Source organism: Pelobates fuscus, chromosome 6, assembly GCF_036172605.1.
Source record: "Pelobates fuscus isolate aPelFus1 chromosome 6, aPelFus1.pri, whole genome shotgun sequence".
Lineage (NCBI taxonomy): Eukaryota > Metazoa > Chordata > Amphibia > Anura > Pelobatidae > Pelobates > Pelobates fuscus.
In genome coordinates, this window is record NC_086322.1 from 235,587,661 (window position 1) to 235,604,350 (window position 16,690).

Below are 16,690 nucleotides of genomic sequence, written 5' to 3' on the forward strand. Positions count from 1 at the left end.
GTCTTATACTCTTGTCAATAAGTTTTCCCAGTTTTTTTGGGGTAAAATTAGGGGCCTCGGCTTATATTTGGGTCGGCTTATTATCGACTATATACGGTACTTACATAATAGTGGTCGATTTGTTCTATAAAACCATTAATTTAATTACAGGGGTTTATTGACTAAAAACTAAGTTGCAATAAATAAAAAAATGTATTTTCATTTGCTTGGACCCTGTAAGTCAATGCTCAAGCCACATTAGCTAAATCATTAAACACTGACCTCTACCTTTCAAGGGTTTGTTTGATTTTGTTTGCAAATGATTTTCAATTACCAGTTAAGATCTCCATTCTTTTTAAGTAATGCAGAAAATATGTATTTTATTAAACTCTACTTTTAAAAAGTCGGCCGGACTATTCGCCCTCTTCACAAAACAATGTATGAGCATGTTAACAATATCTGTGAAAGTTTCCTACAGTACAGCGTCTCTGCGCATTTTAATTAACACCGCAATAAAGATCCTAGTGGTTTAATCTTTTTATGCATTCAAATGGTTGAAAAGTCTTAGTGTGACACAGTGTTCCTTGGTTAGGCCCAGCATGGTTTGAACGTTTAACCACACTGTGGTGGGAGACAATATACCTACCAGGCCTGGGACACACAGTGCATATTGTTTAGTTATATTGTTTAGTTTTAGCAGGGCCGCCATCAGGGGGTGACAACCATAACACACACTTAGGGCCACCCGATGAGCCCCCTCCTTCAGGGGCCCGGTCAGCGCTGTGGCCGTTGTATAGCGCGACCGGGCCCCTTTAAAAAAAAAACAAAAAAAAAACAGCCGCAAGTGCTGCTGGGAGGAAGTGGTCACTTCCTCCCAGCTCACTCCGCGCGGGAGGAGCGCGCGCGCCCAGCCGTGAAGAGGGAGAGCCAGGCAGTGAAGAGGGAGCAGCGCTGACTCCCATCATCCCCAGCCACCCTCCTGCAAAGAAAAGGTAAGAGACAGGAGGGTTGCTGGAAAATGAGCTGTGTGTGTGCGCATGTATGTATGTCTGTGTCTGTATACATGTATGTCTGTATGCATTCATGTATGTCTGTATGCATGTATGTCAATGTATGTATGTATGTCTGTATGCATGTATGTCTATGTATGTATGCATGTATGTCTGTCTGGATGCATGCATGTCTGTCTGTATATCTGTATGTATGTCTATGTCTGTCTGTCTGTATGTATGTCTGTCTGGATGCATGCATGGCTGTCTGTATGTCTATGTCTGTCTGTATGCGTGTATGTCTGTCTGTATGCATGTATGTCTGTGTGTATGTATGTCTGTCTGTGTATGTATGTATGTCTGTATGTGTATGTCTGTATGCATGTATGTCTATGTATGTCTGTCTGTCTGTATGTGTATGTCTGTATGCATGTATATCTATGTATGTATGTCTGTCTGGATGCATGCATGTCTGTCTGTATGTCTATGTCTGTCTGTCTGTATGCGTGTATGTATGTCTGTATGCATGTATGTCTGTGTGTCTGGATGCATTTATGTGTATGTCTGTCTATGTATGTCTGTCTGTGTATGTATGTCTGTCTGCATGCATGTATGTCTGTCCATATGTCTATGTATGTATGTATGTCTGTATGCATGTATGTCTATGTATGTCTGTATGCATGCATGTCTGTGTGTATGTCTGTATGTATGTCTGTGTGTATGTCTGTCTGTATGTATATGTCTGTCTGCATGTATGTCTGTATGCATGTATGTCTGTATGCATGTATGTCTATGTATGTATGTCTGGATGCATGTCTGTGTGTATGTCTGTGTGTATGCCTATCTGACTGCATGCATGTATGTCTACGTATGTATGTCTGTCTATGTATGTTTGTGTATGTCTGTATGCATACATATCTATGTATATATGTATGTCTGTATGTCATTATATATGTATATATGTATATATGTATGTCTGTATGAATGTATGTCTGCATATCATTATGAACGTAGGTCTGTGTGTATGAATGTATGTCTGTATGCCATTATGAATGTATGTCTGTGTATGTCTGTGTGCCATTATGAATGTATGTGTGTATGGATGTCAGTGTCTGTATGTATGAGTGTGTGTGTGTGTGTGTGTGTATGTATGTATGTCGGTGTCTGTATGTATGTATGTGTCTTTATGTCCTTTTGCATGTGTGTCTGTATGTATGTTAGTATGTGTCTGTCTATCACTATGTATGCCTGTGTGTATGTCTCAGTATGTGTGTGTCAGTATGTATGCCTGTATGCGTGTACAGGGGGTGCAGAATTATTAGGCAAATTAGTATTTTGACCACATCATCCTCTTTATGCATGTTGTCTTACTCCAAGTTGTATAGGCTCGAAAACCTACTACCAATTAAGCATATTAGGTGATGTGCATCTCTGTAATGAGAAGGGGTGTGGTCTAATGACATCAACACCCTATATCAGGTGTGCATAATTATTAGGCAACTTCCTTTTCTTTGGCAAAATGGGTCAAAAGAAGGACTTGACAGGCTCAGAAAAGTCAAAAATAGTGAGATATCTTGCAGAGGGATGCAGCACTCTTAAAATTGCAAAGCTTCTGAAGCGTGATCATCGAACAATCAAGCGTTTCATTCAAAATAGTCAACAGGGTCGCAAGAAGCGTGTGGAGAAACCAAGGCGCAAAATAACTGCCCATGAACTGAGAAAAGTCAAGCGTGCAGCTGCCAACATGCCATTTGCCACCAGTTTGGATATATTTCTGCAACATCACTGGAGTGCCCAAAAGCACAAGGTGTGCAATACTCAGAGACATGACCAAGGTAAGAAAGGCTGAAAGACGACCACCACTGAACAAGACACACAAGCTGAAACGTCAAGACTGGGCCAAGAAATATCTCAAGACTGATTTTTCTAAGGTTTTATGGACTGATGAAATGAGAGTGAGTCTTGATGGGCCAGATGGATGGGCCCGTGGCTGGATTGGTAAAGGGCATAGAGCTCCAGTCCGACTCAGACGCCAGCAAGGTGGAGGTGGAGTACTGGTTTGGGCTGGTATCATCAAAGATGAGCTTGTGGGGCCTTTTCGGGTTGAGGATGGTATCAAGCTCAACTCCCAGTCCTACTGCCAGTTTCTGGAAGACACCTTCTTCAAGCAGTGGTACAGGAAGAAGTCTGCATCCTTCAAGAAAAACATGATTTTCATGCAGGACAATGCTCCATCACACGCGTCCAAGTACTCCACAGCGTGGCTGGCAAGAAAGGGTATACAAGAAGAAAATCTAATGACATGGCCTCCTTGTTCACCTGATCTGAACCCCATTGAGAACCTGTGGTCCATCATCAAATGTGAGATTTACAAGGAGGGAAAACAGTACACCTCTCTGAACAGTGTCTGGGAGGCTGTGGTTGCTGCTGCACGCAATGTTGATGGTGAACAGATCAAAACACTGACAGAATCCATGGATGGCAGGCTTTTGAGTGTCCTTGCAAAGAAAGGTGGCTATATTGGTCACTGATTTGTTTTTGTTATGTTTTTGAATGTCAGAAATGTATATTTGTGAATGTTGAGATGTTATATTGGTTTCACTGGTAAAAATAAATAATTGAAATGGGTATATATTTGTTTTTTGTTAAGTTGCCTAATAATTATGCACAGTAATAGTCACCTGCACACACAGATATCCCCCTAAAATAGCTATAACTAAAAACAAACTAAAAACTACTTCCAAAAATATTCAGCTTTGATATTAATGAGTTTTTTGGGTTCATTGAGAACATGGTTGTTGTTCAATAATCAAATTAATCCTTAAAAATACAACTTGCCTAATAATTCTGCACTCCCTGTATGTCTGTTTCAGTATGTGTGTCTGTTAGTATGTATCTGTGTCCTTTTGTATCAGTGTGTGCATTTGTGTCTGTGTGTGGACCCAGTGGGCGGGCCCCAGACCCTGATCTGAGTTAGGGGCCCCAAAATTTCTGGTGGCGGCCCTGAGTTTTAGCATTGTTCAGGTATTTGAGTATTTATGTAATTTGGTATAATGAACACTCAAACTGTACAGGTCTTCAAAGTAGAGGGCCAACACATTCCTGAGCCTACCCGGTCCCGGAGACACAGCATCCATTGTTTAATCGCAGCACTGTTTAACTGATTAACCACTCTGCGGGGTGCCGTAACATATATTTGAGTCCACCCGGTCTTGGACACAAAGAATATTTAGTACAGTTTTAGCGCAGAGCAGGAGTTTAAGAGTCTTAGGTATGTGGTTATCTGAATGCTCCAAATGATAAAGTACTTTAAGTAGAAGGTCAACAACTCCCTGAGCCTACCCGGTCTCGGACACACAGTATTTCCTGTATAGTTAAGACACGGATTGGGCACCTAAAAGTCTTAGATGACTGGAAATATGAATACCCTAAATGTTTAAATGTTATGTTGAAGGATTTTACACTTGTTCCCCTTAGAAAAGCAATGTTCAATGTATGCTTTAACTTTAATTTCTATCTCCTCCACTATGCCTCCCAGCCCTAAACAAAGTGCACACCTGTAACTGTGCTAACGCAATCATGGAAATGAGGTCTAAAAGCTGCGGTCAACTGAGGTCTAAAAGCTGCTCACAAATGAAGGGGTCCAGGACAACACACAGGAATATCTCCCTTCGCCTGCTATACCAACAAAAGAACCCACATGTACCCAAAAGTAAAACCGAGCATACTCCGCAGGAACAAAGAGGACCACCCTCTAAACCCCACAGACACAACTCCACTCACAACGTGAGCTTCGGATCTGCAAGACAGACCGGCAGGGGTTCACTTGTTGAACCGCCCCCAGGGCTCTCTCTTCCTCCAACCCGACACACCCTGGCAACTCAGGAAAAAGACCATGAGTCTTCACACCTATACCCAAACCTCCAGGCAAGGAGGTAGAACCCTACCCCACCACTCACACCTACCATCCCCATTTCCCCTCCCCCCCCCCGATTCACACTCTCCTTCTCCCCATACACCAACTCCACAGGGGGCGTGCCAGCTGACTTGGTCGCGACTGGGGTGCACGGGTAAAGGACAGTCAAATAACTCCTCCGAGAGTATGTTTTGTGCAGCACACAAGACAGTCCTGAGGGGGAAACTCATCAGCATAGCATCCAAACACAAAAAAACATGGCTTGCCGAACTAGCACAATCCCTCACACACCTTCGAACATTAGAAACGACTCAAGGCCAAGCCATCTCCGGACATAATGGCACAATCAGTGAAAGAAAAAAAGTGGTAAACCACGCCAAAAACTATACAATTCTCAAAGTGCGTACAATAAAATAATGATATACACCCTGTTCCAAATTATTATACAAATTCTATTTAAGTGTCACAAAGATTAAGTATTTTGTTTTTCAGTTTAACTCATGGATGTCATTGTGTCTCAGCTGCTGAAAAGAGTGAAATAGTTCAATGCCTTGGACGAGGTATGAAAACATTAGATATTTCATGAAAACTTAAGCGCGATCATCGCACTATTAAGAGATTTGTGGCTGATTCAGAGCACAGACAGGTTCGTGCAGATAAAGGCACATTGAGAAAGATTTCTGCCAGATCCATGTATCGGATCAAGAGAGCAGCTGCTAATATACCATTACATAGCAGCAAACAGATATTTAAAGCTGCTGGTGCCTCTGGAGTCCCACGGACATCAAGGTGTAGAGTCCTCCAGAGTCTTGCAACTGTGCATAAACCTTCTATTTGGCCACCACTAACCAATGCTCACAAGCAGAAACGGCTGCATTTGGCAGAAAAATACATGAAGACTAATTTTCAAACAGTCCTGTTCACTGATGAGTGCTGTGCAACCCTGGATGGTCCAGATGGATGGAGTAGTGGATGGTTGGTGGACGGCCACCCTGTTCCAACAAGGCTGCGACGTCAGCAAGGCAGTGGTGGAGTCATGTTTTGGGCCGGAATCATGGGAAGAGAGCTGGTCGGCCCCTTTTGGGTCCCCGAAGGTGTAAAGATGACCTCTGCAAAGTATGTGGAGTTTCTGACTGACCACTTTCATCCCTGGTACAGAAGGAAGAACTATGCTTTCCATAATAAAATCATCTTCATGCATGACAATGCACCATCTCATGCGGCAAAGAATACCTCTGCATCAATGGCTGCTATAGGGATAAAAGGAGAAAAAGTCATGTTGTGACCTCCATCCTCCCCTGACCTCAATCCTATTGAGAACCTTTGGAGCATCCTCAAGCAAAAGATCTATGAGGGTGGGAGGCAGTTTACATCCAAACAGCAGCTCTGGGAGGCTATTCTGACATCTTGCAAACAAATTCAAGCAGAAAGTGTCCAAAAACTCACAAGTTCAATGGATGCAAGACTTGTGACGCTGCTATCAAATAAGGGGTCCTATGTTAAAATGTAACGTGACCTGTTAAAATGTTTAAAAAGTTAAAATGTTTTTATAAGATTGATTGAAATAGCTTTTGATTTAAGTAAATATGCTGCAAACACAACAAATGACAATTTTCAGTTCTTTACAACCTATAAAGTGTTTTGAAACTTACTGTGCCTAATAATATGTCACAGTGCATTGTAAGTTTTTTATGTTGAAAAAAAAATACTGCTATCATTAGGAGGTTTGTTCAATAAAATTTGAATTGTACTCTTAATAGTTGATAACATGAGAATTTTGCTGTTATTTACATCAATTATTTAGGTAAATTAGAAAAAATATCACTTGCATAATAATTTGGAACAGGGTGTATACATACACTGGAGGAAGTCCAATAGTATGGTCATATACACTACCATAATATTGGACTTCCTCCAGTGTATGTATATATCATTATTTAATTGTATGCACTTTGAGAATTGTATACTTTTTGGCGTGGTTTACCACTTTTTTTTTTCACTTTTTGGTTATCATTGGCAGGGATTGGGAATACTTGTTGTTTACTGTTGCCTTCTATTTTGTTATCTTAGTGAGCACCTAACCCTTGCTGTTTTTTGTATAATGGCCCAATGACAACATGCAGGAACATGCCAGAGACGCAACAAAAGCACTCCAATGGTCTAAATAATTATTCTATGAAAAATTTAACAAGGCAGACACACTACTGGCTCAGAGTCTAAAACACAGCAAAGCTCAAAAACACACAGAACGAATACAGACCCACGACGGACACACTCATCTGCTCCCAGCAAAAATAGCAGAAGTATTTCAAAATTACTTCACCACATTATATGACCACACCACCACTGCCAGACTTCAGCTGACACAAACACACCAATCCATAGAGGAATACCTTAATAACATACCTCTGCCAGCTCTCACCCTGGCAATGACCAAAAGACTAGCTGAACCCACCATGATCGAGGAAGTAGCCAAAACCATTCAAAAACCATCAAGCCAAACAAAAGCCCAGGCCCAGACGGCTTCACAGGACTGTATTATAAAACCATCCCCACACTACTACTACTACCTCATCTTTGCAAACTTTTCAACTCAATGCTCCAGGGAGACCCGTTACCCCCAGACATGCTCAGGGCCGACATATACCTCCTACCTTAGCCAAACAAAACCCTCACGGACCCAGGACACTACAGACCCATCTCTCATCTCTAAAATGTTCACAAAATTAATGGCTGATAGACTCTCCCTGTACCTTCCCTAATTAATACACCCGGACCAAGTGGGCTTCATCCCATCCAGACAGGCATATGACAACACAAGACGGACTTTTGACTTACTATGGACAGCCTCACACAGACAGATCCCAACCCTATTCCTATCGTTGGATGCCAAAATGGCATTCGGTCGCCTCCTCTGGCCATTTTTATTTGCTAACCTCTGCAAGTTCCGATTCCCACAAACCTTCGTTGTCGCATTCCAAACCCTACACTCCACACCAGTAGCAAACCTCCTCATATCAAATGCACAACCTCCCTCCTTCAAAATCTACAATGGGACCAGACAGGGGTGCCCCCTCTCCCCAATCCTATTCGTGGTATCTTTAGAACCCCTCCTACAAGCACTAAGACTTAACCCAAACATCAAGGGGCTACAAATCAGGAAGGATGAATACAAGGTGGCGAGATACACTGACGACCTACTCTTTGCCCTCACAGACTACACACACTCACTACCACCACTACTGCATGCACTAGACCAATATTTTGCAGTATCGGGATACCGTCTAAATCTAGACAAGACAGAAGCACTACTGGTACAGATCCCCGCAGAGACCCTAACCACTCTCCAAGCACACTACCCATGCCATTTCAACTTCTCACATATCCACTACCTAGGAACAAATGTGCCGGCAGAAGTAACCCAAACCTATATTTTGAACTACACCCACCTCATACAGAAAGCGATGGAAGACATCACAACATGGGAAGGTCTCTTGATCTCATGGCTCGGCAGACTAGCCTCAATAAAAATGAACATACTGACAAGATTCCAATACCTATTTCAAACACTACCCATCCCCATCTCCACAAAAGACTTCAAGACGCATATAGACAAATTTATATGGGCACATAAAAGAGCAAGGATAGGAAGAGCCACAATGTAGCTCTCGACAAGAGTAGGGGAACTGGGCCTACCGCACATGCTACACTATTTCCACACGGCACAACTCACCCAGGTACAAACCCTACATGTCCCAGCTGGGCTCAAGAGATTGGTAGACCTGGAGCATGATCTATTCGGCAGGGACTTCCCCTCCATATATATCTGGCTCCCGAAACAAGCCAGACCCAAAATCCCACTTAAACACACACTCACAATGCAACCCTAGAGGAAATTATTTCCTTTTTTGCCACATTGTCCAGGACAGCTGATGTTTCCACACCTCTTGTGTATTATGGCAGTCCCAGGCCCTGTTATTGTTTTAGTAGATGTATTGTGCATGCACAGTTATTGCTTCAGATGATAACAGTTGAAAGCTGAGCTCTTAGCCGTGGGGATAAATGCAATAGTGCTATAGGGACAGTACTGGCCAAAATAATGAGAGGTGGAAGGTATGAATCATGAAGCAGTTGTTAAGAAGAAATAATATATCGCGCGATAGAGCAGAAGAAATACCTTGGATGTTTTATTTCTTTAAAAAGGGACTTTTAAGGGGGGCGGAGCCAGCGCCCGAACGAGCAAGTCGCAGATCACCACAGCTCCGCGAGCGCGAGACCCGATATAACAAACATTCAAGCAACAAAACTAACCTCTGGGTCCCGACAAACAGCTCCCCAGTGCACCCTACACCATGGGGGGAAAAACGAAGAAGAGCAGAGCAGATCCCGGCTATGGGTCAAAAGATATCGGCACTTTTATGCGCTCGACCCAGAGGCAAGAGCCCGTCAAAATGGCGCCGATAGAGGCCTATTCCTCACAATCGTCAGACGACGACAGCCTACCGGACTCCTTCTCTGCTCCCGGCAAGGTACATGCCATATCCCACCAACCTAAAGAGCTAGGCGACGCAGCACGTTCTATGAAAGCCGACAAAGGCACTGTTACAGAATAAAATGGAGATGTTTGATGCAGACATGGCGCTCGTCCGAAGGGAAATCTCTACACTCTCTGGCCACGTGGTTTCAGTTGAGAAGTCGCTCAAGAGCACCAGGGTGGCGGAAACGGCCACGGACGCAACCTTGGTATCCTTACAAAAGCACTGTGCAACGCTGACAGCCCAACTAGCTGGCATGGAGAACAAAGCTAAGACTAGAAACCTACGGATCAGGGGTGTGCCCAAATTGGTTGTCAACTTGGAACTACCGCATTACTGTAGGAGGCTCATAGCCACTTTATTGATCCCCAAGCAAGCTAAGCAGGTAGGGATTGATTCCTGATTTTACCTCCCCAAAGCTCTCAAGGTGCCCCAGGAGGCACCACGAGATGTGCTATTCAAATTTGTTCGGACTCAGAAAAGGGGGCCCTTATAGGAGACGCGAGAGGCTCTCCCGCAGTTGCCTTTGAGGGTGCGAACCTGATGCTATATAGAGACTTCTCAAGACACACTCTCACATGGCGCAGATCCCTCCGCCATATCACCCTGCAGCTTCGGAAAAACTCCATCCCTTATAAATGGGGCCCTGTCAGGGTACCTGAGGTCTCTACCTCTGAGAGAGGTAGAGACTTAGAAGTTTATCCGTCCGGACGGCATGTCTCCTCGGTCCCTCGCGGTTCACTCGGTCTTGCTAACGCCGGCCGCGAGGGAGTCACTTCCTTTTATAACAGGAGGACCGGAGGTAGACGTCATGACGCCAACCCGGAACGTCCTGTCACTCAAATCTCGGGAGACGAATCAGGACTCGCCGGAGGCGTGTCTTCTCTCCCTAGCCAGGATACTTAACAGTGGCTCTCTCATTCACTCATTGCCCTGTCGTGGTTCTAGTCCGCCTAGTCACTCAGTGCTTTGTTATTCTCTTGTCTTTTGGTTCCGACCCGGCTTTGGTATTTACTCTCCTGTCTTTCTGTTTTCCTCGACCTCGGCTTGTCTCTGACCATTCTATCGTAGTTATACGTTAAGTCCGGCCATTCTAAGGACCGGTATACGTATCAGCTACTCTTTGTACTCTGCGTGTTGGATCCCTGACCCGATCCTGACATTACGACAGGGCCATGGATCCTGCAGGTACAAATTGTCAGCTTGGTTCTCCTGATCCTAGGTTTGACGCCATGGATCATAGGATGGATCAGATGGCTCTAGCACTACAGGCGCTGCTGTCTCGTCCTATTAATCCACCTGAGGAGATGCGTAATATGTCTGCTTCTTCTGTGGGTTCAGGGCTAGAGGTAGCTACTGTAGGTGCTTCTTCCCGAGTTACCCCACCTGTACGTTATGCTGGTTCCCCTGAGAGGTGTCGTGGCTTTTTGAACCAGATCAGTATTCATTTCGAGCTACAGCCCCGTTCATACCCTACGGATAGGGCAAAAGTGGGATTTATTATTACCTTACTCATTGAGAAAGCTCTGAGATGGGCTAATCCGTTGTGGGAGAATGATAATCCATTAGTCTATAACTATAATTCCTTTGTAGCTGCTTTTAAAAGAACTTTTGATCCTCCTGGCAGGAGGGTCAATGCAGCCAGATTACTGTTGCGCCTTAGACAAGACAACCAAACACTTGTGGATTACGCACTAGAGTTCAGGTCTTTGGCGGCAGAGGTAAAATGGAATGAACAGGCCTATATAGACGTATTCTTAAATGGTTTATCTGATGTAATACTTGATGAGGTAGCAACAAGAGAGCTTCCCGAGAATCTGGAGGACTTAATTTCTTTTATCTCTCGTATTGACGAACGTCTAAGGGAGAGACAGAATACTCGAGATAGAACCGGTAAATCTTCCTTTAGACTAGCACCATCATTTCAAAGTTCTGAAACCAAAAATCCACAGGTTTCAGAATCTATGCAGCTAGGCCTTACTCGTCTCTCAGAGGAGGAGAGACAGTACAGGAGAAGGGAGGGACTGTGTATGTATTGTGGGTCCAGAGGTCATGTACGTTTGAGCTGTCCCAGTCGTCCGGGAAACGCTCGCACCTAAGTTTCTCTAGAGGGCAGACCTTGGGTGTTTCGATTTTGTCCTCTACTCATAACTACAAAGAACATAGACTCCTATTACCGGTCTCTTTAACTTGGGAGAAGGGAACTTTAGAGACTATGGCATTGATAGACTCCGGCGCTGCTGAGAGTTTTATCGACCAAAAGTTTCTCAACAAACACACTATCCCTTCCCAGTTAAGGAAGACACCCTTAGCTGTTGAAGCCATTGATGGTAGACCTTTAGTTGAGCCTGTGATTTTCCGGGAGACCACACCTCTTTACTTAACTACTGGTATTCTACACAAGGAGGAAATATCCCTACTACTCATTTCATCTCCTTCTGTTCCCATAGTCCTGGGATACTCCTGGCTTAAAAGACACAACCCCGTTATAGATTGGAGATCAGGGGAAATAGTTTCGTGGGGTCAGGATTGTCAAGAGAATTGTTTAAAGAAAGTGTCACCTCTTTGTAGTGTCAACTCACTTAATAACGCTACCGACTCTACCAAAGTACAGATACCGTCTTTGTATCAAGATTTAAAGGCAGTATTTGACAAAGGAAAGGCTGATACCTTGCCACCACATAGGCCTTTTGATTGCAAAATTAATTTACTTTCTGGTACCATGCCCCCCAGGGGTCATGTGTACCCTTTGTCTACGAATGAAAACTTAGTTCTAGAGGAGTACATTCGTGAAAACCTAGACAAGGGGTTCATTAGAAGATCCTCCTCGCCTGCTGGGGCTGGATTTTTTTTTGTTAAAAAGAAGGATGGTTCTTTAAGACCCTGCATTGACTACCGAGGTCTTAACAAGATAACCATCAGAAATGTATATCCGATCCCCTTGATCACCGAGCTTTTTGATCGATTAAAAAGTTCTAAAATTTTCACTAAGTTAGACCTTAGAGGTGCTTATAATTTGGTGAGAATCCACGACGGTGACGAGTGGAAAACTGCATTCAATACTCGTTATGGGCACTATGAGTATACTGTAATGCCTTTTGGTCTCTGCAATGCCCCGGCGGTATTTCAGGACCTTATTAATGAGGTTCTTAGGGAGTTTCAAGATGACTGTGTGATTGTATACCTTGATGATATACTTATACATTCCAGGGATATTGAAACTCACCACGGACAAGTCAGAAGGGTTTTACTTAAACTTCTTCAGCATGGCTTATACTGCAAACTAGAGAAATGCAGCTTTGACCAATCCCAAACTACCTTTCTTGGCTATGTAATTTCTGGGGAGGGGTTTGAAATGGATCCAGAGAAGCTCCAATCCATATTGGATTGGCCTTTACCTAAGGGACTCAAGGCTATCCAGAGATTTATTGGTTTCTCCAATTACTACAGACGTTTCATTAAGGGTTACTCCTCTATCATTGCTCCCATCACCAATATGACCAAACAAGGGGCTGATACTAAGAATTGGTCTACTGAAGCACTTCTGGCTTTTAGGACACTCAAGGAGCTGTTTGCTTCCGCACCAATTTTAGTTCACCCTGATACTACACTACCTTTCCTACTCGAAGTTGACGCTTCTGAGACTGGTATAGGTGCTGTTCTGTCCCAAAGGTTGGGTGTAGATAAGCCTTTACATCCTTGTGGATACTTTTCCAAAAAATTGTCAGGTACTGAAAGCAGATATGGCATTGGTGACAGGGAACTACTAGCGGTTATAATGGCCTTGAAGGAGTGGAGACATTTATTGGAGGGTACTTTGCATCCTGTTACTATTTTGACAGATCATAAAAACTTATCCTATATTGGAGAGGCTAAACATCTATCATCTAGACAGGCTCGTTGGTCCATATTCCTCACTCACTTCAACTACGTACTCACATATAGGCCAGGTTCCAAGAATTCTAAAGCCGACGCCTTATCTCGCCAATATGAACCTGCTGCCGTATCTGAACCGGTTTTGTCCTCTATAGTACCCAGGTGTAACATTATCACTAACACTACTCTCAAAGTCCATTCTCCGCTTCTTGATCAGATAAGGAGCTTGCAGCATCTGGCACCTAGACTGACTCCGGCTTCCAGACTTTTCGTTCCTCCTGAACTCCAATTGGAGCTCTTACAGTGTCTTCACGAGAGTAAGGTGGCTGGTCATCCGGGGGTTCGCAAGACGTATTCTTTGATCTCCAAGGATTTCTGGTGGCCTTCGTTACGGAGGGATATTAAGGATTTTATCGGAGTTTGTGTGGTCTGTACTAAAACTAAACTACCGCATTCACTTCCGTGTGGCCTTTTACAACCTCTGGAAATTCCTGACAAACCTTGGTCCTGTGTGGCAATGGACTTTATTGTGGATTTGCCTGTTTCTAAAAAGCACACGGTTATCCTCACCGTAGTCGATAGATTTACCAAGATGGCACATTTCGTACCTTTGCCTAAACTCCCGACTTCTCCTGAATTGGCGGAAATCTTTGCTAAAGAGATTTTTCGCTTGCATGGGATTCCCTCGGAGATCACTTCTGATAGAGGCTACCAATTTGTTTCACGTTTTTGGAGGTCGTTCTGTTCTCAATTAGGCATCAAATTGAATTTTTCGTCCGCCTATCATCCTCAGTCTAACGGAGCTGCCGAACGAACCAACCAGAAGATTGAGCAATACTTACGTTGTTTTGTTTCCGAACACCAGGACGATTGGGTCGGTTTGATTCCTTGGGCGGAGTTTGCGCATAACAATCTCGTTTGTGACTCTACGCATTCAAGCCCCTTCTTCATGAACTATGGCTTTCATCCATCTATTCTTCCCTCGGTTTCTCCTTCCCAAGGAGTGCCGTCGGTCGATGTACATGTGGCCAATTTGAGGAAGTTGTGGGATCAGACTCGACAGATTCTTCTACACAATTCTGTACTGGTTAAGAAACATGCTGACAAACGTAGAAGGGCGGCTCCGAATTTTGTTCCAGGCGATAGAGTTTGGTTGAGTACTAGGAATATTCGTCTTAAAGTTCCTTCCATGAAATTCGCTCCTCGTTATATTGGTCCCTACAGGATCTTGACTCGAATTAACCCAGTGGCGTATCGTCTAGCCCTCCCTGCTACTTTACGCATCCCGAACTCCTTTCACGTGTCATTGCTGAAACCTCTAATCTGTAACAGATTCTCCTCCACAATCGCCCCTCCGCGCCCTGTTCAGGTGGAGGGTCAGGAGGAGTATGAGGTTAACTCCATTATTGATTCTCGTGTCTCCCGGGGGAGAGTACAATATTTAGTTGACTGGAAGGGATATGGTCCTGAGGAGAGGAGTTGGGTACCACAAGAGGATGTTCATGCTCCTCGCCTTCGCAGGGCATTTCACTCCCGCTTTCCATCTCGCCCCGGCTCCTTCCGCCCGGTGGGCGTATCTGAGAGGGGGGGTACTGTCAGGGTACCTGAGGTCTCTACCTCTGAGAGAGGTAGAGACTTAGAAGTTTATCCGTCCGGACGGCATGTCTCCTCGGTCCCTCGCGGTTCACTCGGTCTTGCTAACGCCGGCCGCGAGGGAGTCACTTCCTTTTATAACAGGAGGACCGGAGGTAGACGTCATGACGCCAACCCGGAACGTCCTGTCACTCAAATCTCGGGAGACGAATCAGGACTCGCCGGAGGCGTGTCTTCTCTCCCTAGCCAGGATACTTAACAGTGGCTCTCTCATTCACTCATTGCCCTGTCGTGGTTCTAGTCCGCCTAGTCACTCAGTGCTTTGTTATTCTCTTGTCTTTTGGTTCCGACCCGGCTTTGGTATTTACTCTCCTGTCTTTCTGTTTTCCTCGACCTCGGCTTGTCTCTGACCATTCTATCGTAGTTATACGTTAAGTCCGGCCATTCTAAGGACCGGTATACGTATCAGCTACTCTTTGTACTCTGCGTGTTGGATCCCTGACCCGATCCTGACAGGCCCTCACCGTTTAATAACAGAACACGCCGGCAAGACGATCCACTTGACGCAGGGCCGGATTAAGAGCCCAGTGGGCCTGGTGCTGACAATTATGATGGGCCTATTTACAGAATCTTATCGACCAAAAACACTAAAACGGTCATACCTCCCAAGCGTCATGTATCTGATGGAGATGGTGTTGGAGGGAAACTCATAGGATGCAGCTATAAGAAAACACATACTCTATGCTAATCTCTCTCTAATTTATGCTTTCATCTTTCAAGAAAATCCATACCCCCTAACAGCAGAGTCCAGTGAAGCAGGAAGTCAATGGGTGGGGTAAAAGGGTGGGCCACTGGTGCGAATCACGTCACCAGACCTGCCAAAAGGGGAGAACATGCCCAAAAAGGGGGCATGTCTGTCCAAAGAATTTGAAGGACAGCCTGGCATGAATGCATGTCAGGCTGCCCGCCAATCCTGCAGGCTGGCCAACTAAGGGCATACTACGCAGGCAGCATTGAGCTTGACATAAATGCGTCTAATGATGCGCTCACTCCATGCTTTCTAAGGACTGTCCCCTAGCACTGGCTGGTCCACTTGTCTCCTTATCTTCTTACTAGCAGGCAGAAGTTCCTGGTATACAGTCTGAGACAGAGAAAAGGTGTAGTGAGTGTAGAAGAAAGGAGGGGACATACCACAGTGTTAGAGAGACCAACAGCATTACCTAAACTAATTTTATTGTCAGCCAGTCCACACAGGTTTTGTTCCCATACATCCCTCTTAAGCTTCCAAACTTAAAGGGACACTATAGTCACCAGAACAACTACAGCTAATTGTATTTGTTCTGGTAAGTAGAATCATTCCATTCAGGCCTTTTGCAGTAAACACTGTCTTTTCAGAGAAAATAACTCCACTGGCCACTCCTTAGATGGCTGCTAGAGGTGCTTCCTGGGGCAGTACTGCCTAGTGTGCAGCACTGCCATTCAGTGTCTCCACCCTCTGCATGCAGACACTGAACTTTCCTCATAGAGATGCATTGATTCAATATATCTTTATGAGGAGATGCTGATTGGCCAGGGCTATGTTGGACTTGTGCTGGCTCTGCCCCTGATCTGCCTAGTTAACAGTCTCAGCCAATCCTATGGACAAGTATTGTAATTTGCTCAGACCACCACTTCTGATGATGTCAGCAGACAGTCAGTTCAGAGGCAGAGCCAGCAGCTGCAGGCTTGAATACAAGTTATATTTTACTATACTTAGGGAGGCAAGAAGGGGCCAGGGTGGTGGTTTTAACATAATAGGGTCA

At 44.5% G+C, this 16,690-nt stretch overlaps 1 protein-coding gene across 1 annotated transcript in view; it reads right to left on the reverse strand.

Annotated features, from left to right (window-relative positions):
- Positions 1–16,690, reverse strand: part of RIMS4 (regulating synaptic membrane exocytosis 4) — a 312,102-nt gene that overhangs the window by 166,234 nt on the left and 129,178 nt on the right. The gene's annotated exons all lie outside the window — the stretch shown is intronic.